Below are 26979 nucleotides of genomic sequence, written 5' to 3'. Positions count from 1 at the left end.
GAGCTGTGCCAAAGACTATGGTCTCTTCCCAGCCTACAGAGTGTCACCCACTGCACAGGGTGTTGTGTGCACCTGCCAAAACTTCCCTGCCATGCTTTGCGAAGAGCTTTGCTTTCCTTCTCTCAGTTTCTGTATCTTATATAACAAAAGACAGCAAGTGGAAATAGACATGAAAGGCAATGAGATGGGAGTTTGCAGACCTCAGTCTTCTGATTTGTCAGAAACCTAGTCTTCCCATTCTTGAGATGGGAACTCTGGAGCCCAATTCAGAGAATCTGGAAGCATTTGGAGAAGGTTTATCATGAAGACTTAAATATGTTCTCAAAGTTTGTTCTAAACATGTTTTATTTAAATAAGACGTATTGTTCAAGTGGGTAAACAGGCAAAAGTAATCAAACTTCTTCATCCCTATGGATCTAATGTTTAAAATTTGTACAAGGCCGGCTGTAATCCAACCAATTGTTTTTATTTACTTACCTGTCAATTAATTTTTTTAAAAAATAGAAGCGATGAGATTACAAAACATCATCCATTCATTTGTAGCAAAATAAAGTGATTAGTTTTCTGTTACATATTATAACCCTCAGTGGATTGTGAGTCAATGCTGTTCATGCAACTTATTTCACAGCTAAGACTTTCAAGAGCCCATTCAGCACCGCAGAGTTGGTGCCATTAACTGCATCTCCAGCCCTCTGGAGCCGTTAGTGGAATTGAATTTCAGGCACACAGGAAAGCATTGCTGGGGCTAAGGGCTGCAAGGGGATCTGGCCTTGGCCTCACGGCCCTGGTGCTCATGTCTGCTGAGAGGCAAATGGCTTCTTGACTGGTGATCTTCCCATGAGGGGACAGAGAGCAAAGGCAGCAGGACTGCAGTTGGTGCGCGAGCCTCCTGAGCAGGAAGCTGGGGTCCGTGCCCGAGCCTCCTGAGCAGGAAGCTGGGGCTCTCCCACCCCCTATGGTGGGGCGCTTCCACATCATATTTCTCTGAGTCACAGTTTTTCTGAGAATGTCCTAACAGTCTCAAAATGACATTTTTATGTGGCTTAATGTTCCTAATTTGCTACAACTTGTATTACGTCTCTACTCGCCTAAGCCACGGACCAGATGGAATACATTCTGGTCAGACACTCAGACAGTTACTATTTAGGGGATAATGTAGCCTTTAAAATTTTTCACAAGAGACTAGGAGTCTGATTTTAGTACTCTCTACTCACAGAGCAGAATTTATTCCAAGATAAATTACCTTTTGGTGGGAAACATTTTATCTCAGTTTGAAGCATCTGTTTAGTTTTTTTTTTTATATGCTTTGTTAGCAGTTAGTTGATACATATAATGAGACATAAACATTCATCATGGAATATGTAAACAATTTCCTTTATACATTGAAAAAAGATAAATTTTGTTTAAGCACACAAAAAAAAACAGCAATAGAAATGATATATTTAGGTTTGAAAGAATTGTATCTTCAAGTGTTTGAACATATTTCTGCTAAGTCATTTAATATCTAATATAATTTTGAACAAGCAATTTCTGGGAAAAATGTATAATGAATTTCTGATGGACCAGCCATTCCTTGAAATAGCACAGTTGACATCCTGTCTGTTAGCCCTGTAGCTTCTTTCCAGTCATCACCCTATTTGACATCATAAAATAGTGGCCTTCTTGTTCCTTCATTTCTTTTTTTTTTTAATATTTTATTAATTTATTCATATCACATCTCAATTGTTAGCCCATCCCTTGTATCCTCCCATTCCTCCCTCCCACTTTCCCCCAACTCCCCTCCCCTATGACTGTGACTGAGGGGGGGTCTCCTCCCCCTGTATATGCTCATAGGGTATCAAGTCTTTTCTTGCTAGGCTGCTATCCTTCCTCTGAGCAGCCTACCTCTGAGTTCCTTCATTTCTTTACAGTTTCACCTATTTAAGTTCATGATGGCTTTCCTAACTTCCTCTTTGTTTTCTGAGTGTTCCTGCTCAGTGTCTGCTGTACATTCTTTCCAATTATTTTATGCCTTTCCTAACTTCTTTCTGTGTTTGAGTGTTCCTGTTTAGTGTCTTTCTATTTATTCTTTCCCCTTTTCTGTTTCCTGTTGATGTTGACATATTCTTAAATTTCACCAGATTTATTTTCTTTTTTTCCCTCTTACACCGGGTTGCCAAAATAAAAAAGATCCTCATTTGGTTATGTAGAGTCTAGCGGCTATTGTTCATGCCCAGATCTCCAAATTATTATTATTATTATTATTATTATTATTATTATTATTATTATTATTATATACTGATTCTGATTTCTTTTTGGCAGCTTACAGTTCTGTCTCACAACTCATCTAACCATCACATAGTAAAATAAAAGTTCCCCCTAAAGAATAAAAACCAGACTGTTTGTGCTTTGCTTCTTCTTCTTCTTCTTCTTCTTCTTCTTCTTCTTCTTCTTCTTCTTCTTCTTCCTTCTCTTCCTCCTCCTCCTTCTTTCTCCTCCTCCTTTTCTTCTTCCTCTCCTTCCTCCTCCTTCCTCTCCTTCCTTTCCCTCCTCTTCTTCTTCTTTTAGATCAAAGAATAATTTTTATTTGGTAAAGGCAAATATCATCCAAAAGGGACCAGATGGACAAGGTGATACGATAGGGAAGCCTCTGGGGCCACACATAAATCTCACACTGAACAAGCCACTGCCTCGGCATGTGGAAATATCTTCAGCCATTAAGCACCATCCGGACAAGCTCTTCATAATTAATACAAAAATTGTTGTCCTCATACCCTGCCACCAGCATCTCTACTTCCTCTTCTGTCATCTTCTTACCTAGCATGACAAGGACATGATGGGTTTCAGCCCTTCAACATAACCCTTTTAAGTTCCCTGGCCCTTGTTCTTGGCCACAGTCAACAGCATGGGCAGGAAGTGCTCAAAGTCCAGCACTTTCATATTCATATCATCTTGGGGTTCCCCAGGATCTTGAACACCTCAGCATTAGTAGGGTTCTGGTCCAGGACCCTCATTATGTCCCCACATTGGCTGTACAGGATTTTTCATCACCTGTTTGGTAAAACAGCTGGAAAGCCTCCTTGAATTCTGCAGTCTGGTCCTTGGTGAAGTCACACATCTTGGCTACTCAGCTCTGCGAGACCTTTCCAGCAGTAATGTCCACACTACTTCCATTTTACATTGTGATGGTGATTCTAGCCATAGATATAAGAAAAGAAAAAGAAATAAATGACAAGATCGGGAAGGAGAAAGTGAAACTTGGTTTACATGTGTTTGATGATGCAGAAATTTCTTAAATACCCTATAAACTACATGTTAAAATGGTGGTCAAAAGTTATACAATACAAAATTCATATATGAAGACATATTGAATTTCTATGCACTAGCAATAAAATTCTAAGAATGAAATTAAGGAAATAATTATAGTAAAACTATGTCAAAATAATAATAAGAAAAAGAAATAAACTTAACCGAAGAAGTGTAAGATTTATAAACACCTCAAAATACAATTGAAAGAAATAAAAGAAGACTTAAGTGAGTAAGAGTACCCACTATTACTTGATCAGAAGATTTACTATAGTTTAATAGAGACTATCTCAAAACTGATCTATGTGTTAACCACAACATCTCTCAGAATCCTATTTGAACTCTTTTTAGAGATCTAATAGCTTACTAGAGAATTGTTGTGTAGAAATATGCATATCTAAAGTAATAAGATTTTTTTTAAACCCTTAAAGAAAAAAATAAATTTGGAAAATGAAAACTCTAGCTTTAAATTTTATGGCAAATATTCATTATTAAAGAATGTGGACTTAGAACCAAACAGTTGGCTTTTGAAATGGAGTTCATGGTAACACAGTTGATAAAGAATAGTCTTCTTACCAATGATGCTAGAGCAACTGGCTTCTCACATAAAGAAGGAAATTGGGGTTTTTTCCTAATAATTACTCAAAAATAAAAAACTCTTCATAAAGAAATCTTTATAAGCTTGAGGTAGAAACACCAACTTAAACACAAAATTACAAATAGTAAAATAACAATTACAGTAACAATAATGATAATGATAATAATTTAGACACACCAAAATTAAAAGTTGTATTCATAAAAGAAACTATTTTTAAAACTCTAAGACAATTCACCAAGTAAGGGGGAATATTTTCAAATCACTTACTCAGCAAGGGTTTGTATAAAGACTATGTAAAGAACTACTTGAACTCAGTGATTAAAAGACAACCCAACTGAAAAATTGATAATGGGATTATTTAGCTTGATTTCTCAAGGATGACTCTTAGTATGTAGTCATGAGCTGGCCATCATCTACCTCGGGATTTCTGGAATTACAGGAATCTGCTTCTTTGTCAGGCTATCACAATCCATTTCAACAAATACAGTGCATACGGTCTTTAATATAAAAGATTGGCATGCACTGGCTAATGTGCAGACAAATAGAACACCCATGCATACGGGTGGGGATGGAAAACAGTAATAGCCATTTGGAAAATGTTTAGCAATTTCTTAGATATCACACATGCTCGTGGCTCCATTTTTGTGCCTATGCCCCCTAAAACTCTGTTCACAGCATCAAAAAGTAGAAACAGATGACATGCCCATAAGCTGACATAAATAGTAAATGAAGCATTGTTGGCTATAAAGTATTGTATTTTACATGGTGAATGGATGCCATAAGCATGATGCTAAGTAAAAGAAGTTAGACTCAAAGGACCGCGTTGTGATCATGTCTTTAGATGTGGCCCCGTTCCTATGAAATGACCTCAGTAGAGAAGTTCATTACAGCAGAAAGCCCACGAACTGCTGCCTAAGCTGTTCTGTGTAAGAGGAAGGAAACGGGGTGCGCGGTGCTAATGGTCGTAGGGTTATTTTGTGCATTGCACAAGATAATGAGCTTCTTTACAGTAGCCCCATATATGCACCTTATGTGTTCCTCTCATTCATCACACCCCCACTCCCCAGCTCACTCTCTCCTCCTCCACCCCACTACCTCTCTCTCTCTTCTCAAATAGGATTCAAGCATAAGTTTAGATTCAGCAAATGAGACTAGACCAAGTGAGACTCGATTTCCAGGGTTTTGGTGACCTTACTTCATCTTCTAGAACTTCTGAAGTTATATCCTCATGATTAAAACTTTGACCTATCTGAAATATACATTGACTACAAGTCCAGCTGCACTGTTTGCATAGCATGCAGTTTGTGTTCCTATTAGACATGGTGACATGTTTCTCTTGTGTCCAGTAGTTTGTACATTAATAGTGCATTAAGTTTGCAGTTACTCACATCAGCTTTATACATAATTGTCTCTTCTATCCTGCTGTTCATTTAGTCATCTTACTGTTTATAACCATCCTGTCTCTGCAGCTTTGCCTTTATAGCTTTTTGACCCGAGATGGTAAGACACTTACTGCCCTCTTTTTTTTCTGGATATTTTGGAGTGTGTGTGTGTGTGTGTGTGTGTGTGTGTGTGTGTGTGTGTGTGTGTGTGTGTGTATGTGTGTGTGTACCAATAGATTTCATTTATGGACACACAGGAGCATTTTTGTATGGATATTGATAACAGGGTGCCCTGTTTCTTTTATTTCTTTGACCAATTTCCTATTGGGCTCTGCTATATTGATTTAATAAAAAGGACTTTTTCTCTTTTGTGGTTTAAATGGCACTGAGTTTTTTGTCTCCTTTTTGTACCTTTGAAAATATCTCAAATGTACCTTTAAAATTTGAATTTTTACCACTTGCTTGTTGTGAGACTTTTATTTTAATGTTTTCTATTCCCTTGTTGACAATTTAAGACACAGTTTTCTATTTTTGTATAAGTTCTTTTTAGCAGTGCACACTCTGTATGAGTTCGTTTCTCATGTTTGTGTAATTAGCTGATAATTACCACATTTGCAGATATTTTCAATTTTTATATTTATACTTTCTTCTTTTTAAGGTTTCTTTGTTTATGTATTTTATGTATATGAGTGCTTTGTTTGACTTGTCAGAAGAGAGCATCAGATCTTAATATAGATGGTTCTAAGCTACCATGTGAGTACTGGGAATTGAACTCAGGACCTCTAGAAGAGCAATCAAGGCTTGTTACTGCTGAGCCATCTCTCCAGCCTAAATTTACCACTTTCTTCTTTTTTTTTTTCTAACTTCTGAGAGCTACTTTGCATTTCATGTTTTATTTTATTTGTTTGCTCTAAGAACTTCTCTTGGGGGCTGAGGAGATGGCTCAGTAGATGAAAACAATGACCACACACACAAGCTTGAGCACCTGAGTTTTACCTGCATGTGGAAGAAAAACCAACTCAAGAAAATTGTCCTCTGGATCCCACACACCATACATATCCTCCAATCCACATATATTATATGCATAAGTAAATAGTAAAGGAAAACAAAACTCTTAGGTCTGTATAATGTTTCTATCATTGTCACCTTCTAGCTAGTATTCTATATTTCCCTCTATTAATTTCTTCCTCTTCTTATCCTTTGTTGTACTTTCTGTTCTTTAGAGAAAGAACTTATCCAAATTCTGGGTTCAGATTATACATGCTTCATTAGTTAATATTTTGTAAGCAATGTCTATCCCAATTTCCCTTGGTGGATAAGAAGTTTTGTTATTGTTGTTGTTGTTGTTGAGGATGATGATGATGATGATCATGATGTTATTTTGAGTCAAGATCTACCTGTGTAGTCAAGACTGCCTGGAACTAGCATTGTCCTTGCTTTGGCCTCTGAAGTGCTGTGTGTGTGTGTGTGTGTGTGTGTGTGTGTGTGTGTGTGTGTGTGAGAACATGTAGCACCAGAAGTTTAAATGATGAGATCCCACTTCTAGTTTCATATTAATTAATTGTGTAATTAACAAATTCTCTTATTAATGTTTTAATAAGAACATTATTTAATAATTTAATAATAACATCAAATTAATCAGAAAATTTGATCTTACTATAGATGTTTAAAAGCTATCCTAGTTTTTATGGCATGTTTCCTCTTTGTGTAAGAATTGTCTTTATTTTGGTGAATAACAATAACCCATCTGGAGAAGGAGTGCATACGTACACAGAGCTGAGCCTAAAGGGAGTGGGGGAAGAGAGGGTCCTGGGACAGAACCTGAGGATTGGACCAAGTCTGTTGGTACCACAAGCACCTGGAGAGCTCTATAAGTGCAGATGTGTCAAGGAACCACCAATTTCAAGCTATCTGTTCTTCAGGCACATATATAAAGTCTTTTGCATATGGCCAAATCTTCTGAGTACCAAGGGGAGGGCTGCAGAAGATAAGAAGGAATCCAAGAAGGATCCTTTCCTGTGTGGAGGTGTTTTGTGGTATAAAGGTATAACAATTATAAACATTCACAGTTACTGGACACTTACTATCTTAAAGTAGTATCATTTCAGTCTTTACAGACCAATCTCCACTACAAGCTGTTAGGGCTTCTTTTTCTTTCACAAGTGAGAAATGGAGACACGGAGGGTTCAATAACTTGCCTGGGTTTGTATTATTACAACCAAGCTAAAATTTGGAACAAAGCAAAGAAGTCTCTTTTTTATCATTATTCCTTCTCTTGGCTGTTTGCTTGATGCAGAGTAGAGCTCAGGGGATGCAATAGAAACTGGCGGAAATATAGGTTTCTGGAATTTTGAGTTCTTCTTAGAAACTACACTCATAAAGGTCAGGAGATAATGCACCCACGGTGGATTTGTCTTGATTTTGAGAGTCACAATTATTCTTGTTACGGAGGAAGAAACTGGGCACTGTACAAATGTTAGAAGGTGAAAACAGAGCTATGAGCAGCCACCTGTAGGAAAACCAACACATTACCTACCTGTCCATAGTCAGTACGCGATCTCTAAGACAGACTTGTAAGAATTCAGGCATCTGTCTCTGATTATGGTGCTGAAAGTCATACAACAGCCCTGTCGCAACCCCAAACACACCCAGGCTAGCTTACTAACTGTCATCTTCCTTCTACTTCCACCTTATGCTCATCCAGAGAAGCTTAAATGTAGACACACACACACCAACAACCATGCGGAGTGCACCGCTTCCGTATGACTAGGCTGTGGCTTTCCACGCCGACAGCCTGTATTCAGGCACACTTGAGCCTTCCGTCTTCTCACCGTAAAGCTTTCCTGCTCACTGCCTGCCTCTGTGTGTTTGCTAAGTACAAGTGATGGTGCTGACTCCTTTACTATAGCATGCTCTAAATAAATAGCCTTTGCTTTTTTTTTTCATCTGGGTGGTCTCCATTTGGTCTCTAAAGTGTTATTCTTTTTAACGCATGTGTCTGCATTTTCCATTACATTGGGAGCTTGAATTGAAAACACAGCTCTTTATTTATCCTGCGTTCTGTCTTCCTGAGTGTACTCTAGTGCATTTTTCATATTTAAAATATTTGTTGACTAGATTTCTTGGGAATTTAACTTGCTTTAGTTTCCAGGTGCTGCTTGGAAGTGCCTCTTTTGTAGCAGCTATTTACGGCTCAATAAATTGCATTGGAAAGACTTGTTCCTTTGTACGCCAGAGGTGATGATGACAGTGGTGGTAATTATGATGTTGTCTTAGTACTGCTAGCATTCACTATATGGGAAGCACTATTTTAGTTAAATGTTAACTTCAACACAGCCAAATAAGTGGACATTAGGACGATTCCTGTTTGGCTCATAAAGAACTTAAAAAACAAAAGGCCCAATGACTTTCAACAAAAACAGGACACTAAAGGAGCTGAGTTTAATTCAGGAGTGTTAGCCTAGAGTTTACGCCTTTCATTGCTAAACTACATGATTTCTCAGTCTTAAAGGCAGTTAATATTTCTCATTTTCTCATGTCCTGATGACACAAAATTAAACAAAATAGGGTCCTTGTCTGGAAGAATTTTGGCATGTTGACAATTTGCATCTTTGGAGAGAAGTGAATGTGTCAGGGACTCATAGAGAAGGGGACATGGGGACAGAGGGTGTCAGAAGGGGGATGGGTGGCAGAGAGTTACCTCATCGGAGAACCAGCAAAGGCTTGACTAAAAGTAGGGCTCCAGGGAGTGTGGGAAAGCAGAAACGTCCCTGGAGGGAAGAAACTGGAAGCTGGGCTTCTGCATGAAGATTTTGAGTTTTGCCCAAACTTTTAAAAAAAAAGTACAAAGAATAATTATAAGTGTGGTGGTGTCTATTAGTTAACAGTCTAGTTAAGTATGTCTGTATTCACTTCATTTTGAGTTGTAACTCTTTTGAAGAACAATCGAGTCAGGTTTGGAGCAGACATGCACTGGAAGACAGGGCCAGGCCATGTGTGTGACCCCAGTTGGTGTCACACAGTTTTTGCTGGAGGGGGACGCAAGATAAGCCAGATGGTTGGCAGGAGGTGAGATGGGATGGCATTGAGATCAGCACTCCTGAAAGCTGCTTCTGGCACTCTGATTCTGTCTGAGGGAAGCGTCTTAACTGCTTTGGATTCTCGTTGCCCAAATGTAAAACAAGGCAGTCTTAGGATTCTAAAACTCTAATCACAGAAACAAAATTGAACTTGGGTGAGACACTTCACCTTTTCAAATAAGGACAGTATTAGCGATCTCTGCATAGAATCAGCTGAAGTTCTGTCACCCGTAAAAGTGACCCCAGGGAGAGGGCGATTGCTTTCCAAACACAATAAAAAGCCCATGAAACAAAAGTGTTTGAAACTCTCCCAATATAAACAGAGTGCTTCTTTTTCTATTAAAGCATTAAAACAATTCTATAAAAAGCAGAAAAATTCCTCGTAGCTTCAACTGCCAAATGTGTTCCTGGATTCCAAAGGGTCTGCCTTTCCCAGGTCACATTCTGATCTCAGAGATGTTGCAGATGAGGAGGGGGGAAAGTCTTCTTTGGCCAGGGCCCAAGTATGTCAACACTGCTCCTGGCTGTGGGTTTCCTCCTCTGCCCTGCCTATTTCTAAACAATGGTCTTTCAGGCTGAACAAGCAATAGGGTAGCCACCTCAGTACAGAAGAAGTGCAATAAAGGAAGTTGGGTTGCCTTGCATGAGGCCAACAAGATAGGGGGCCAATATCGCCTGAGTCCCAACCTTCCAAATCTATTTAGAAAGCGGAGGTCACCCAATATCAAGTTAACTTGCTAAAGAATTAGTAATTTTTATGAAAAGAAATCAAGAATGTAGGTTTAAAAAAAAACGTTGAACCGTAATCATTGTTACCATTGATAAATGCTGTCTAGTTTGTTATTATAATACTATAATAAATAATGCATTGCTACATTGTTACACAGTTCCAACCATATGACAGCAACAGTGTAGACCCTAGTAGCACTTACTCTTACTTTCAGTGGCATAATGAATGTAATCATCACCCCCATTGGTTTTTCAAATTTCTTAGAAGAAATCCGAGGTTCCGTAGGAAACAGCTGTATGGCACAGTCCTCTCTTATAGCACACTGGTGTTCCAAGACATCATGACCTAGGTGCTGTCCTGGGAGCATCAGACCAAGTACAAGATAAAGAGTAAGGCTCGGATTAGACCCCTGTAGTCTTCGCTCATGCTTCCTGCGATATAGGGGGTACTCACACTCTTCCACCGAAGTGAAAGAGCTACTAGGTTAGAGTGCACATGAGACAGTGGCCTTCCCCTTAGCTCACATGCCTGATGAACTGTCTACCTGCAAAGACATAATTTACAGAAGAGCAGTAACTGACTAAGGCGGCAGGTGATAGATACGTGGGAGTGTTAGTGCCATCATCACTGACTCCCTCATGAAGGAATGCATAGAGGAGCACATTATTTTTTTTCTAAAAGCAAAACCGTCCTTAATCACGTATTGGAAAAAATAGAAAAAGCTTAATTTCAGTGTGCTCTGTGGTCATGCTCATTGACTCTCCCCAAAGGAGGCTAAGTGTTATCATAAGCTCACACCACACCCCAACATCTTTTCTCCTCCAGGTATTTCCTGTACCCCCAGTCCTTCAGCTAAGACTTCTACTGGGTTGGCTTCATTTCTGTAATGCTTTCAAGAGGTCAATGCCCTTACCCTTTCTCATGTGGAAGCAGTGGCAGGATTTTGGTGTGATGTAAAATTTTTCCTAATCTTCCTACATGCCGAGGGTGAACATTGATCTTCTGCCTGCTCAGTTTCTTTGATCTCATATCCTAAGGCCCCAGTTTGACAAGTTGGTTTGTCACAGCCCAGTACCTCACATTTTCTTTGGACATTTGCTAAATTCCTCAAGTTTTGGATCTGGAAGAAGAAGGTGAAATTTCAAAGACAAAAGCTGCTTCCATGAAATGTAATGTAGCATGATCTTCCAGTCTGAGGGATGAAATGATATCCACAGCCCTGTTGTGAACTGTGTGTAGGATGCCATCAGGCATTCCCTCACAGGCTGACCACATGCTGGAGGACAAGACTGAGCAGTGACTCATGAACAGCCTCCCTCCCTTTCTCTCCCCTAGCCTATTGCTGTTCACTATCCAAGCATCAGTCTTCTGGCAGGTTAGATAGCACTTGTGCTGGTGGTCACACCCAGCTGAGAGTCCCCCTTTTTTATATATCAATTCATTTTAATTATGACAAATCCTTTGAAGAATCCTTCTTTCCAAAGCTCCAAAAGACACAATTCTGTCTGGCAGCTACAATTTTGACGTTAGTTTCCTCTTTGATGTTTACTGTCTCTTTCTTTGATTTGTAGAGAAAATCAGAAGTCAGAAGCTTAGGTTGGCAACAGCATCCAGAGGATTGCTTTCCACTTTCTGAATACTGACCTCTCTACTAAGACAAGTTCCCACTACCAAACAAATGTCTAGAGTGGAAGATTGTTCTGTGGCCTAAAAGCAGAATGAGACAAGAAGTGCTTGGCAAAAAATCTGGAGCTCGTGTGTGTGTGTGTGTGTGTGTGTGTGTGTGTGTGTGTGTGTGTGTGTGTTTATGTGTGTACACATGTATGTGTCTGTGTCTATATCTGTGTGTGTTTGTACATATATGATTGTGTGTGTGCGTGTGTAGAATGTGTGTGGCTATAAAGAGTATGTGTGGATGTTTGCATATATGAGTATGTCTTTTATTTTTTATGTGTGGTTAAGTGTGTATGTGTATATGTGTGTGGGAGAGAAATAATATATTTGTGAGTGTGTATGAGTGTGTGTGTAGGTTGGGGAAAATGTGGGTGATTGTGTAAGTATGTAGGGTGTGTATATGTGTGTGTGTGTGTGAAGGGTAGGAGTGGTGGTGGGATGGAGGTGGTGTGTGTGTGTGTGTATGTGTGTGTGTGTGTGTGTGCATGTATGTGTCTGTGTGTGTACATGAGGGTATATGTGTGCCTGTCTGTGTGTAAGTATACACAACTCTCTCTCTCTTTTTAAAAAACAGCATGATGACAACTTAATGTAGAATTTCACAGTTTAGAGAAAATTCTAGAAGTGCTGAGCATTTCATGGCCTTCCTCCTTTCTCAGTAGTGCTGGAAACTATAATTCTGAACACTAGAGAACACACTGCCAGATGTTTGCCACTCTGTGGTACTCAGAAGGATGCTGCAGCGCGTTCTGACGTTTCAGAGCTGGGCGCCTTGTGATGTTTGAAACTTCACTGGTGGAACATCAACATTCTTTGCTTTCTCTTTGCAAAATATTTGCTGTAAAGTGTAAATAAAGAAAGATGAGTATTTCTTCCCCATTGCTGTGTGGAAACATCTGCCATCTGGGCTTGTGTTTATGCCCCTGCACCGCAGGCCCGTCCTTCAAAGCAGTCTGAGTTTTGCTTTCACTTGCTTCAATGTCCAGAAAGTAACTTTAATGTTTTTCTTAGGAAGATAATTTTGTCCAAGCATATGGTGCATCTTAAATATTTGAGCCAAAAAAACAAATCACTAAAAGGGGTCATTTTCCAATTTATCTTTACCGAACACCTGCTTATGTCCCAAGGGCTCTGTGTCACTCAGGGCTCCACCTATGTAGTCTAAATATAAGATCCAAAAATAACATAGTGCCTTTGGGGATATCGTTTTAAAACATATTTCCACCTTTCCTGCTCCAAACAATATGATTACAATGACTCATACAGCAGAAGAAAGCAAATAAATAAGAATTGAGAGAGAAAATGGGCAGGGAATGGAAAGGAGACAGCGTAAAATGAGTGAGGGAACAGATGGGCCCTTCATAGCCTTAACACACAGAACATAGTCTATCTAGTCACTGTGATGTGGCCGCCCCTTGTCTCTGAATGTCCTTGCAAACAAGTCAAGGACAGAATTAACTGTGTGAGTCTCAGTGTTGTGGAAGACAAAGCAACTGCTTTGGAGAAGTTCCTTTTTGTTGGTACAGATGACTAAACAAAAACTTCCTCAAGGAAATATGTTCATTTAGAGAAAAATATATTCAGTCTCATCCTCGTTATGAATGTAGTGATCACTTTTGCAGGGCTGCTCCTTAACACATGGCCAGGAAGTTTCCCCAAAGCAATTTCCATAAAAGGAATCCCATGTTGTCATTTGAGAGCACAGACCACTGGGGGCCTCACAGGATCCAAGGTTACATTTCAGTCCCTGACTATTTTAAACTTCAAGAGGATTCTCCATAAATGTCTATCTGCATGTCTGTCCAACAGAAATACTAGTAAAGCACATTGCTGCTGCTGCTGCTGCTGCTGCTGCTGAGAGAATAATAAAAAAAATTTCATCTGTTTGTAAGGATGTCCTTTTGGGGATAGGAACGGGGGCTGATTAAAAAGGGAGAATAATTTTTTAGAGAGCTGTGGAAAGCTGTGGGATAAAAGTTAAGTGGGGACCATTTTTGGTGAGCTTGTCAAAAGATGCTTCTATGTCTCCATCTATCTCTCTATCTCCCCATTCCTCTCTCTCTCTCTCTCTCTCTCTCTCTAGTTTGGCCATACTGACTAGCCCCAGGCAGCATCTCATCTCTACTTTCCCAGCACTAGGATTACAGGCACTCCCAGGAGCTCCTGAAATTTTTACTATGTGAGTGCTGAGGATCGAACTCAGGGTCCTTCCCATGCTTATTTGTCAAGCATATTACCAAGAGAGTTTCCAAGGCCCAGAAGGTATAGTAACAACAGAGCTGAGGTCACTGAGAGTTCTAAGACACCCCAGCAATCCCTTGAGTCAACTATGAGGGCAATTGTTCAGGAGTGGATTGGGACTTGGAGTGGCCTAGGATCCTATGGATGGAATTATACAAAATTAAAAGGATTGGATGACAGGAATTCTCAAAACTACATAGCTCCTGTGTAGAAATTAGAAAGAAAGTCACCTACTGGAAAACTTGAACATCACTCTTTGGACACCTCAATGTTATATGAATATGGCAATTATTTGATATTTTATTGTGTTGGAAGAATATCTTTGACATACATTTGAAAACTGTGGTGCTAAATACAGATTATATTAGTTACTTTCTGGGTTGCTACAACAAAATACCTGATCAAAGCAATTCAAAGATGGAATGATTTATTTTGGCTTCTGCTTTGAGAAATTTCTCATGATGAAGACATCATGGAGGCAGACGCATAAGGACTGGTCTCTTTGCACCCATAGCCAGGGTCCAGAGCACAAAAAACTCTCCTCTTTAGCTAGATTTTGAATCTTTATTGAGTCCAGGACCCCAATTCATAGAAGGGTGTCACCCACATGTAGAGTGGATCCTCCCACAACAATCTAATCTAGAAACGCCGCCCCCCACACCAATCCCAAGGTGATTTGGGACCATGTCAACTTAGCAATATAAACCATCACAGAAATACCTAAAATGTTGCTTGATTTATATTGATTTCTATGTAAAAATGCTTCCACCATGTTATTTTGGGAATTCTGCTCATAGAGGACTACACTTAACAGGTCAATTAAAGTCAAACACTAGATCTTCACACAGTAGAGTTAGACTCACCAATTTCACTGGTAGCAAACATTCTAATATGAAATTTCAGATTTTGTGTCTTCCAGAGGCGAGAAAATCAGTTTTAGAAGTGAGGGGCTTCTTCAGGTGCTAAGGAGTGATTCCTCTGTTCTTGTCAGGTTTAGAATATCATAGCAAGAAAAAAAAAAAGGACTGTATGTAGACAGGTATCATCTATGACTTTAGAATGTCTAGAACTGTTGATGAGGCTGGGTGAGATATGGAAATCATGAAGTCCTGTGACAGCATGGGAATGCAATCCCAGAAGATCTGTGAAATCCACCACTGACATCTCTGCAAGTGTTAAATCAATCCTAATGCTTAAAGGCAACATCCTTCAATATTCTATTCATTGCTGGGAAGGCTCTGTAGAAATGGTAGGATTTTCTTTAAAAGGCATATTTTTGGAAGACCATGACACCATCTTTTAATATTTGGCAACATCTTGGAAACAGCTGCCACAGTGGCTCATTTTCATATTTTCTTAGTTAACAACATGGTGACATCAGCTTATGGCTGTCAATAAATTATCATTAAAACAAATCTGCTCTACCCTTTCTTTCCAGAAGGAAAAGCTAGTCTCTAAATCTGGAAACCAAAACACAACAACATATCCAGTAGTTTGAACAACACTGTCCCTGATTATCTTAGGATGATCTGGTGGTCCTCTGATGCTGAGGCTTGAACCCAGGGCCATCTGGGTGCTGTGTTAGCATCCTACCACTCAGAAGTGGCTTTTAAAAAAATGGCAGTATTGTTCCTGCTTTTTCTGACCACAGCTGATTGCAAACTTAGACTTTGATGGTCAGCTTAGTAAAATACTATATCCATGCCCATAGGCGTTTGCCTTCCTTTTGGTTCAGTGTAAAGGGGAACTAAAATCATGTAATAGATGCAAAGAGGAGCCAGCCTTTTATAGATCGGTATGAACTGGTCGTTTGGTACTGGTACAGTTACTGTTTTCTCTAATTCTTCCTTTAATTTTTACAGTAGGGGAATCTACACCATCAACTCTTACCATTCTCCCCTCCTTGCCTCAGTCAATGTTCTGAACCTGTGGGAAAGATTGATAGGATGGGGGCAGGGTAAAAAAAGAAAGCTCAAGAGATTCCAAGCATCTTCTTAAGCAAACGATGTCATTAAGTCAGAAAGAAAGATTAGGTTTTTTTTCCTACGAACATAGAGTTCTACAAATACATTTGTATTAGTCAGAACACCTCACACTAAAGTAAACGTGACCTTCATGTGGGTTTGATGGCGCACACACCTACCACAATCTAACTAAAATTGCTTTGCTTTGCTCTTGTTAGACATAGCTTGTTTCTAGGATAGCCAAGTCTCCCTCATTGGCCCTGATAAATGTAAGCCGAGGCTTGGAAGCTTTTCCATTCCTTGAAATAGAATTACTTACTCTACCAGTATCTTAAATGAATGCTATTTTCACTTAAATGCTGCATCTTTAGGTAGGATTAACAGACAGAGCATCAATAATCATGCACAATATTACTCTAGAACAATGCCATACAAGTTCTAAGGGTTTGTAGTATATGTGGGCTTTATGACTTTAAGAAAGAAAGAAAGAAAGAAAGAAAGAAAGAAAGAAAGAAAGAAAGAAACAGCTTCTCCATAAAAGTCATTGGAGGCGAGTGCCCTCTGCCCACCAGTGACAGCTGACATTTCAGTGGCCTCTTGCTCTCCTGGGACCCTTGTTGAACTCCTGTGGGTACAGCATGACTGTCTCATGGATTCCCAGAGACCTTGACTACACTGCCGTTTGACAGCATGTTGGCCTAAGAGTGTGTAGGGATCTGGCCAAGTTCAGACTGCTAGCAAGCAGAACCTTTGATTTTAAATTAGTGCTATCTGCCTTCACCACCTCTCTGGGAACAACCACCATGAGTTCAGACATTACTCAGACCAAGGGGGATCCCCAGCAGCGTCTCAAAGGTCTCTGGATCAACTGCCTACTAATGAGTCAATTAAACCATACTTTTATTTATAACTGTGGTGATGTCAGCCTTCCACTAAAGCTAATATTTTAGAACTTAGTCCTTCCAAATAAAACTATGACCTGCACATTAATGCTTTTCACTCTGAGCTGGCAGAACTACTAAAGCAGTGTCAGCACACGGCAACTGCTTCCGTTGTGTCAGAAGCAGCCGTGCATGCTGTTTTCATGTCAGCCTCGGAAGACGCCAAGGATTATGCAGCATCTTCACTGTACAAATTAGGAAATCAGGCTCATGCTGATATTTTACATCTGATAAGGCAAACATATCACTGCAAAAATCATCATCGTAATAATGACTTAAAAAGTATGAGTTGCTCTGCCACTTAACTAGCTCTGACATGCCTTCCAACTTCCTTCCTGCCTTTTGGAGTTATTATCAGGTCTCCTAACTTCAAGGCTAAGCCTATATGTATATACATATATATATAGTACATATTTGTATATATAGTACATATGATATATGATATCGTTATATCTATAAATGTTAAGCTTTAATACTCCTTAAACCACAAATATTGTGCTATAATCCAATGCTGTGAACAAACATAGAAGCATTCAAAGATATAACCAAGGCAAACACAGAGAAACCCTGTCTGGAAAAAACAAAAAAAGAAAAAGAAAAAGATACATAAACTTAAAGATATTTTAAAACTTTGGGGCATCTTGAGTAGTTTATCTTCCTTTGACTCTTCAAAGAGAGCAGCAGGAAATGAGGACTGATAAATACAGGATCAGGAATGCACAGACACTGCTGTGAGAAGGAAAATGTCCTGTCTAAATACTTCCTGTTCTTATCAAATGCCTGGTAAATTATCAATTAAGGGAAACAAAAGAAATAGGAGGTCAACCCCTAATTCAAGTACTAATTCAAGAAGAGCTGTGCTACTTAAAACGGAGTACAAATTAACATACATGCGGCAGCTTTGCGCATTGATGGCACAAGGAGAAATGAGGCTTTTATGAGTAGAAAATAGACTAACAGTTTTGAACATATTTAGCATGGTGCCTCTCATGCTTGTTATTTGAACTACAATGTCAGATAGTCATGTTAACAACCCCCCTCCTAATTTGGACAGAAAAGTTTTTAAAAGTCAAGTAATAAAATAACATAAAGCCTCAAAGGTAAAGTAGAAATACCTACATAGTAGATAATAAGAGAAAGAAAATGGGTTCCTAAAAAGTCATAAATAAAAGATGAAAGCACCAAAAAAAAAAAACTTAAAAGGAAATTTTAATCATAGCCGTGTATTATATACAGTCTTTTAAAACATTTTCTTGGTGTACATCAGTTAATATGCTCACACTCCATGGGCCAAGCAGATGGACAAAGACATAAAGCGCAGGAACACAGTGTTCTGCTCTGTCAGCAGGTCTATGATGTGAGCCCACCCCCTGTGCTCTGTACAAACCTATTCACACAGTCGACGTTCAAAGCGAAATTTCCCAGGTCACAGGCGACCTTCTCAGTTGGCAGTTTGTTTCTGGATCAGATGGAAACTGTTGTTTAGTTGTTTATATTTAGAAAGGAGATTTCCCGTGACTGTAACGAAACACAACCTTCTTGTCTTCCAGGGTTTGATGTGGAAGACAGGCTGTAGCTTTCCTACCAAACTGTCAATCAAGATGTTTGTGGGAAAACGCTTTTGCTGAGGGACCAATCAAGAAGCCCACATGTCCTAAGGCTGTTATCTGTGATGTTCCAATACACAGATGTCCAAAGCTAAGCAAATGGAAGGCAAGATTTTTGGTGAGAATATCTGTGTTATTTTTAACAAAAGGCACAGAATGCTTTCCTAAAAGGTCATCCTTTAAAGATTGTATTGTCACACTGTGAAACCCCACTCGTGGCTGACTGGCACAGTCACTACACCTAAATAAATAGAAAAGGACACTTAGGGAAGAAATGGAAAAACTTGCCATTTCTAACCCCAGCTCTGACCCTGACTTGGTGTGTGGTCCTGAGAAACCATTTAACCTCTTGGTGGCTCACATTCCCTTTAGAATCTCAAATTTCAGGGGGGTAAAGTGAGGATAGGATTTTGGAATTATCTTTGTTAAGATCCTGGAATGCTGAAAGGAAGAATGGATAATTTCTAGATGTAGAATAAAAATAAAGTGTAAGAGAAAAGAATTTTAAGTTAAGAACTGTGTGGGGGTGGATCAAAAAGTTTGAACAACCTTAGATTTTGGTGTCAAATTAATCTTTTTTTTTCTTTTCCAGTTGCTATGCAATATTTTGTAGATATGCAAAGATATAGATTTTATTAACAAGGATAAAATGTGGGCCCAACACAAATTTTAGAATGATCGCATGTTTACTCTTGTGCCCATTATTAAGGACATGATTAGGGCACATTGCCATCTTCTATGTGTGCCATCAAAGGAGACAATTTTCTATATGATAAGAAGTTGCTTTACATGAGGAAGGTTCTTCTACACAGCCTTTTTCAGCGATTCTAGGTCAAAGTATTCAAAACAGCTTTGCATCTATAACCATCACACGCGCGTGCGCGCGCGCGCACGCACACACACACACACACACACACACACACACACACACGAATTTTTAATGACCACATAGTATGCAATTCCTTTTTAAATTGTTTACAAGTAGGAATGAGAGAGACTAATGCTGGGTCTCTCATTAAGGAACAGTTTATCTCTGAGGTAGAGACCATTGAATCCATTTTAGAAAGGAGACTGAGACACTGACAGGTTAAGTCATGCGGCAAATGTAAATGGAGGGCTTCACTGGATATTTGTGCACATGCATAGATAGAACCCCTGGCTCCACCAAAAAGCGGGTGTTCGATCTCAATAGGAAAAAAAATGAGATTTTAGGGTTTTAGTAAATGTGACCTGTACTAATTGACAACTGTCCCTAGAATCCTCATCAGGACACATCAGCAGCTTGTGAGCAGACCTCTCAGCTTGGCCATGCTGAGAAGAGAGAAATGCAGATCCACAATTGTAGCCATGGACGATGTAGATCCCCGTCTCCTGCCATCTGCCCTTCTGTTTTTATGAACGTTTACCTGGTTGGAGGACTTCATTTAAACTGTCAACTTCAGGCATTCCAGGGGCCAGGAACTGTGAATCACTAAGGTTTTAGATATGTCTAACAAACACTTCAAGTCTTCCAGGAGTGTCCAACCTGGCAAGGAGGCCTATCTTATATACAAAGGCTCAGAACTGCAGGCAGAAAGAACTCTAGGAGGTAGCGAGCTGACGTCATAAGAGACGAAGTGAAGGCAAAGGAATGCTGTTGGGAGTTATACGCTGGGTACTGGGTGAGTGTTGGGTAAGTGATGATGGCGGAACAGAAGCAGGCATGCCAGCAGGAGAAAAGACCCGAATGAGCTGTACATGGTACCTTCCGGATACAGCAAGCCATCATTTAACCTTGTACCCAGAAACAAACAGGGGAGTAATAAGTAGACAAGAAGGGGCAAGTTTACCCTAGTGCGATGTGAAGACATCCTATGTTGCTATTTCAGGCAATACAGCAGCATCAGAAGCTTTAAAAAAAAAAAAGGCTAAAAGTGGCATGATCAGCCATGAATTTTTAGAAAGATAAATTTTAGATCTTGGTGGATGAGAACTAAAGTAGGGTATCCAGTTTAGATGTGTCTGTAATATAGCAGACAAGAGAAAAAACAAGAATGGAGAATATTCTGGAGCAATATAGTTTGTAAGAGTCTACCTGTTGCCACTGTACATGGTTTCCAGATGATGAGAATCAAGGCAAGTCAAATCTGACTGCGGGTTTTTTGCCTGATCAGGTGGACTGATTCTCATGGTACCCAAACGTGAATAGGCAAATAGGAGGCCCATCTGGCAGGGGAGCATGGGTGTATCATACTGGGTGTACTGACATTGGTGGCTCCATCACTCGCAGCAGAGTGAGTAGGAGACAGCCTGAGGATGGAGGTGGAGTTAGCAGATCTCCAATAGCAAATAACAGATGAAGTACAAGCACGAGTGAGTTGCCTTAATAAAAGATATAGAATAACAGTAAAACAGGTAAGCAGTGTAGAACACGCCATTGGAGTACTGAGTCACAATAGATGAGCTTCAGAGTCAGCATTTAGAAAAGTCCTTGAGCCCCATTCCGGACATGGTGAATAAAAAGGTTTTGAGTAGAATACAGAAACCTCTCTAGGACCTTTCCTTCCGGTGCACAGGAAAGTGTGGAATTATTGTATTGCAAGGAAAGAAAGAACTATCCCAAAACAAAACAAAACAAAACAAAAGCAGAGGATCTAAGGGAATAAGATAAGGATCCACTAATGGCATCCTGAAGATATCAATCACCAAAGGAAGTTTTACTTTGTTTTTTTTTTTTGTTTTTTTTTTTTTTTTAATTTTCCAGTGTGATTCCATGGTCAGAGAGAGTAAGGTTCTAGTTGCTGGAGAGAAATTGTAAAGTGGTTATTTTATGGGCTGAAAAAAGATTAAACTATTATTTTGTAGAGTTAATCTATACTAGTTGAGAACTTCACGGGCTTAAGGGGGTAAAAATCACATTTTAAGTGACGAGTCAAATGGAGGAGGCATTTCCTTTTAAAAAGGAAATCAGTCAGCTCGCCTAAGGTTACGTTTATAGAGGAGTAATGTGAGGGAATTCACACCAACAAAACTGTTTGCAGCATGGCAAGAGTGAAGGCCATTTTTGTTGAGTGAGAGTTGACAAATCTAAGAGAACTGAAGAGCAGGTATAGTTTTTAAAAGTTCTGTGAGAGTGGGAACTTTGGAGGAAGCCCAGTCACCTGTCAACCTAGAACGACCTCAGTTTCCCCCCTTGCTCAGTACTTAGGTGTCTGCATATTTTCCAAGATGTGATATGTTGGTGCGTTCTTTATGTTCTTTCCTGAAGCCTGGCCCAGACTTTGAGCTTTTTTTTTTTTTTTTTTTTTTTTTGCTTTGTAACCTGGTCCAACTCTAGCACAGTTTTAATCTCAAACTCAGCTCATCTTTCCTCACTTAGCTCAATTTAGCCCAGATGATCCAGTAGAGAAGACAAGAAGAACATCATCTGTGGCCTTCAACAAATAAGCCAAAGGGCTGTACTCAGTAACGTGAAGACTTATGTGTCCAGTGGTGATGGAATCCATGCTTATGCCTTATGACCCTGCAGATGTTTTCTGACATTTGCATGAACTACAATGAATTAGGTAAATGTGCTTTCCAGATCGCCCCATTATCCTTAAGCATATAATAGCATTTCAGTTTGTATAGTCTAGACTTGTTATCTCACGCTGCTATTAAATCATCAATCTCACAGAACTTCCCAAGCCACAGGTTTCCCTTCTGGCCATTTCCACTCACCCTGTTCTGTCCCAGCAAACAATGTGCATGCTACTCACGGATCCAAGACATAAGGATCAGGAGAGAATTTAATATTGGGTAACTATGAAAATATTAGAAATAATCACATTCTCTTGATTCATTCTTCAGAGGCAATTCAGGCCACCATTTGTAGGTGTTCCAAATAGCTCAGGCTCTTGGCCACAGAAAATATACACTTTGGAGTCATGCTTTTAAGAGTTCTTTCAGACGTTAAATAATTGAGTTAGAAAGGAATCTTCTTAGAATGGATAGTGCCAGTCAGTCCTACCCCTCTCCCAGAGTTCAACACACAGACTGTATCTTGGAGGTTCATGTACACTCTCTGGGAATAGACGATAATTCATGACTATCCCCCTAAAGTCTGCAGAAATCTAAGATGGCTAAGAGCATTTATAAGAAAATAGGAAGCGTTGGAAGATGAGGACATAACAGTTGGGTAGACTGGACATGTGCTTTGACTTCACATTGTGGAATTTCGTGGCTTGAGGAAATTAGCCATCTTCCCACATGACATTGCATTTTAACAGTCATGTGGAATGAAGGCTGAGTGCCGTACACACCATAGTCTTCACTGGGAGTAAAGACAAAGCAAGTTGAGCTACTGTTTTCATCTATACCTCATGAATGCTTTTCTTTAAGTCTAAATAAATTTCTACTTTGGAATTCACTTAATTCTAAGTTAAAAACATTTCTGTGTGTGTAGAAAAAAGTGGACAGTAAAATTATATATAGATATGTAATCATCTCTAACTGTACAATCAGAGTGAAAAGGCTGAGACTCTGTTACCTGCCTTGAAATCTAGTATCAGTGGCTAAACCAAATGCTTCCTCCAGATCCTTTGCAACAAATGCTGTGAAGTGCAAAGGACTCTAATGTTCAATTCAATTGCAACTTTTTGAAATGGAAGATGAGTCACAGTGTATCTCAGTTTACTAAACACATAACCTGTATAATCATCCCTCATTACAAAATCCAACCGTACAAAAACAGAGTTAATAATAAAAAATTTCTTCAATTTTCCTCAAATGTATTCCCTGTCTAGGGATCACCATTGCAAACCAATACATTTTCTTCAAAAACTTTCTTGATACATCATTTTTGTTTTTGTTTTTCTAATATTACAGAATAGTAATCAGCTCCCTCCCTCCCTCCATTGCTCCCTCCTTCCTTTTGCCCCCCCCCCTCAGAATATGGAAAAAAAATATACAGAATCGTACAGTCATATTGAGTGCTGAGCTTTGAGGGCCATAAAATAAAATATGTATCTTTAACATTCCATTATATTCTTATCATTGACGGTCTGAGGCTGCACATAAGCTACCTATGTAACCAACCTGTCCAAGTGCCATGTTACATGAGCAAATGCACCCAAAACGTTCCCAAAATGTGCTCTCTAAATAAAGACCTCGTGTATATTGTCTCCATAATTCCAAGGTAAACAATCATTACAGCAATAAGAACTTTCCCAGTTCCTCCCTGGTCTCCATCCCCAACACATACCAAAAGCAATGTGGATTGCTTGTCAGATACTGAACTTTTGAAATGGCCTCTCCAAAAACGGGTGAAAATTTGTGAAACACTGCCCTCTCGTGGAAAAGTGAGTATTTGCTGCATCTGTAGAAAGAACTTGGCAATATCTACAACTCATTGTTATGTGTGTCTGGCTTATAATTAAAGGCAATGTTTTTTGTTTTGTTTTGTTTTTCTGAGCATGTGTTCTGGGCACATAAGTGTTCATATGGAAGATCCTGGAGAACCAATTCCTTTGCTTCATCCTCATCTTCTGATTATGAATCTTGCATGTGACTTCGTTGGAAGCCTATTTTAAAACCCAACCCAACACAACACAGCAACACAACAAAAACAATACCAGCCAGCCATACAATTCTCGGCAGTCTAGCCAGACCAGCCAGCGCTGTTTACAGACACTGCTGATGGCGTCTCACTCCTAGAAGTGACGATGGAAAGTAGATTCCTTTCACTTCAGACCCACTGGATGGTTGTTCTGAGTCTCCGATTTCAGCAGATTCCACTTCACCCTGGTCTCCTTTTCTACGTGGTAACTGTATTTGACAGGAAGTCTACCACAGGGACACCACAGCAATAGAGGGAAGAGAGTACAAAACGCCTACACAAGGGAGAAGAATGTGAATGACCAAGCAACCGAGTGGGCCTTATGCCTCCATCAGCTGTGTGAGCCACAACCCTGCAAACAACCCCACCTACAGCAGAGCTCATGGTTCCTGCCTTTCCATGGAAGAATCTTCTGTTCCCTTTGCAGTGCCCCACTGGGTTGCCACACTTTCTTTTGCTCCATCTTACAAACTTGGCAGTGCTGTTCACCCCCTGCTTTCTCCTCAGATTGGGTAACCCAAATGTTCTGCTGTAATGTTTTGAAAACTAAGCATTCTGCCTATTTATTCACTTCTTCATTTCTTTACTGTGTGCGTCAGACAGAGACAGAGGTGTGTGTGTGTGTTCGCAGCAGAGGAAACTGGTTTAAGACTGTTCTTTCTATCATGTGGGGTTGAGGGGGTCAAACTAAGATTGTCAGGGTTGCCTGCAGGTGCCTTCACCCTCTGAACCATCTCTCTGGCTCTCTGTTCACTTTTAGCACGAAACAGTAGCCATGAGCTCCCAGTAGTGGAGCCTAAGTCCGGGCTGTCCCTGTCTTAGCATACTCAGTGTGTTAGCATATCCAGATATTTAGAAAATGGGTGAAGTTCATGAGATGAGGCGGCTTCATATCTGTTCTTCATATTTTCTTCCTTCTCCACATCCTCTTCCATTTCTTCTACTCCCCCGGGAACATCAGTCCCAGTAGAAACTCACGGTGCCTTAACCACCTGTACCTACAGTGGCCCTGTTTCCAAATAAGGCCACATTTCAGGGTACTTAGGCTTGGGCCTCAGTGCTCAGCATCTCAAAGGGTACAATCCAACCCATGCTAGAAGCCCTTTTAAGGAAAAACTAATCCTCAGTAGGAAAACTGAGCTCTGAGCAGCGTCTGGTCTGAACTATAATTGCATTTATCTTTGGTAGGCTTTGAACTCCAGAAAGACACTTAACCCTGTCAACACATGTTCTCATGTGTACTTATTTCATTTTTCTTTCTTTCCATCTATCTATCTATCTATCTATCTATCTATCTATCTATCTATCTATCTATTTATCTATCATCTATCATCTATCCCTCCTTTGCCATTGTTTCTTTCTCTCTACTCTGCTTCCTTCTAATAGAACCCTAGGACATACAGGGGATTTACACGTACAGACTAGGGGCCAAACCCTCTGGTTTCCCTAGAATTAAGGCTAGTATAGTCCACATTATTCTGTTTTTTTTTCAATGACCATGAGGCCATTTATCAATGGAGGCAGTAGCTCAATGCAGGGATGTACTCCATGTTTATAAGCTACACAATTGAATAGATCATGTGGACAGTTTCCTCTATACAGCCCTTCATCAACAGTCTCTAGAAGATTAATCAGAGTAATAAACCAAAGGTTTCTTTTGCCTTGCATGACGCTACCTCCCTGCTGATGAAGTGAATTTTGACCCTGAGCACCTATTGTGTAGATTGATCATAACTTTGGGGTGTAAATTTAAGTGTGAAGTTGGTCATAGATGGCCTAGCAATGATCTTCTGTTACTAGCACTAGAAGTATGATTTTGTATGTCTACATAAATATTTAGAAAATCATACCAAGGTACTAGAAAAGAGTCTAATGAAGGGAATTTTCTAAGAAGACTAGTCCAAAATATTTGAACAATAAAGCCATGTTTAAAAAAAAAACTTTTTGAAGCCTGTTTCATGTAGCATACAGGCAGGAATGTGAAGACTTTCACTTTTTTTTTTTTTTTGGTTTTTCGAGACAGGGTCTCTCTATGTAGCCTTGGCCATCCTGGACTCACTTTGTAGACCAGGCTGGCCTCAAACTCACAGCGATCCGCCTGCCTCTGCCTCCCGAGTGCTGGGATTAAAGGCGCGCGGTATGACTCATGAAAATAGTCAACTTTGTTTTTTAATGGAGGAGGAGTTTATTGTACACAGCTGCTGGATGCCGTCATTGTGAGAAGGGAGAGCAATGGTGTGAGTCACGTTGCCTCCACAAGCAGGAAATGAAGAGCAATGGATTCTAGTCCTCTATCAGCGTTCATCCTTGTTATTCAGTGCAGGATCACATCTGGGATGGTGCAGCTGTCAGTTAAGGCAGGTCTTCCCACCTCAGTTAACCTAATCTGTATGATCCCTCACAAACGTGTCTGGAGGCTTGTCTTCCAGGTGATTCTAGGTCCTGTCAGTATGAACAACACATGAACTAACACATGTAGTATCAGTTCTTAATTGAGTATCAACCTTCCAGTCTATGTTTCAAATTTTGAAACTACCCAGACACCAAAAATTCACAGGAGGCCAGTTCCTTAAAATCAGTTTATCTCTCTTATATATCACGTATAACTAAGCAGATGATAGACAAGCAGATAAACAGTACATAGATAAATGAATAGTCTACTTCTTCAAGTATGTCTCTCAGTGCAAAGGAATGTGTGTTCTTGTCAATCAGATCATAAGTAAGCTGTTCAGTCAAATGTATAGGGCAGTAATTAAGTGGTTGTCTATTTAAATTTTACTTTTTGTGTACATTCATACCTAAATCAGGAAATATTTCCATTTTCTTTCAGATTATCAATGGTTTCCCTTACTCAACTTACCGTATCTTACTCTGAAAGTAAGACCTGAAACTCACATATATTT

General features: G+C 39.7%; 1 pseudogene across 1 annotated transcript; it reads right to left on the bottom strand.

Annotated features, from left to right (window-relative positions):
- Positions 1-2689: 2689 nt before the first annotated feature.
- LOC311596055 (myosin light polypeptide 6-like) lies at positions 2690-20040 on the bottom strand (annotated as a pseudogene). The gene is made up of 2 exons (XR_014783615.1): positions 19908-20040; positions 2690-3173 (listed from the first exon to the last, which is right to left on the bottom strand). The product of XR_014783615.1 is annotated as a myosin light polypeptide 6-like (transcript).
- Positions 20041-26979: the final 6939 nt, after the last annotated feature.

This window comes from Acomys minous (genome assembly GCF_964271855.1).
Source record: "Acomys minous genome assembly, chromosome: 4".
Lineage (NCBI taxonomy): Eukaryota > Metazoa > Chordata > Mammalia > Rodentia > Muridae > Acomys > Acomys minous.
The sequence above is the reverse complement of the archived record's forward strand: the minus strand, read 5'-3'. Positions and strand labels throughout refer to the sequence as shown.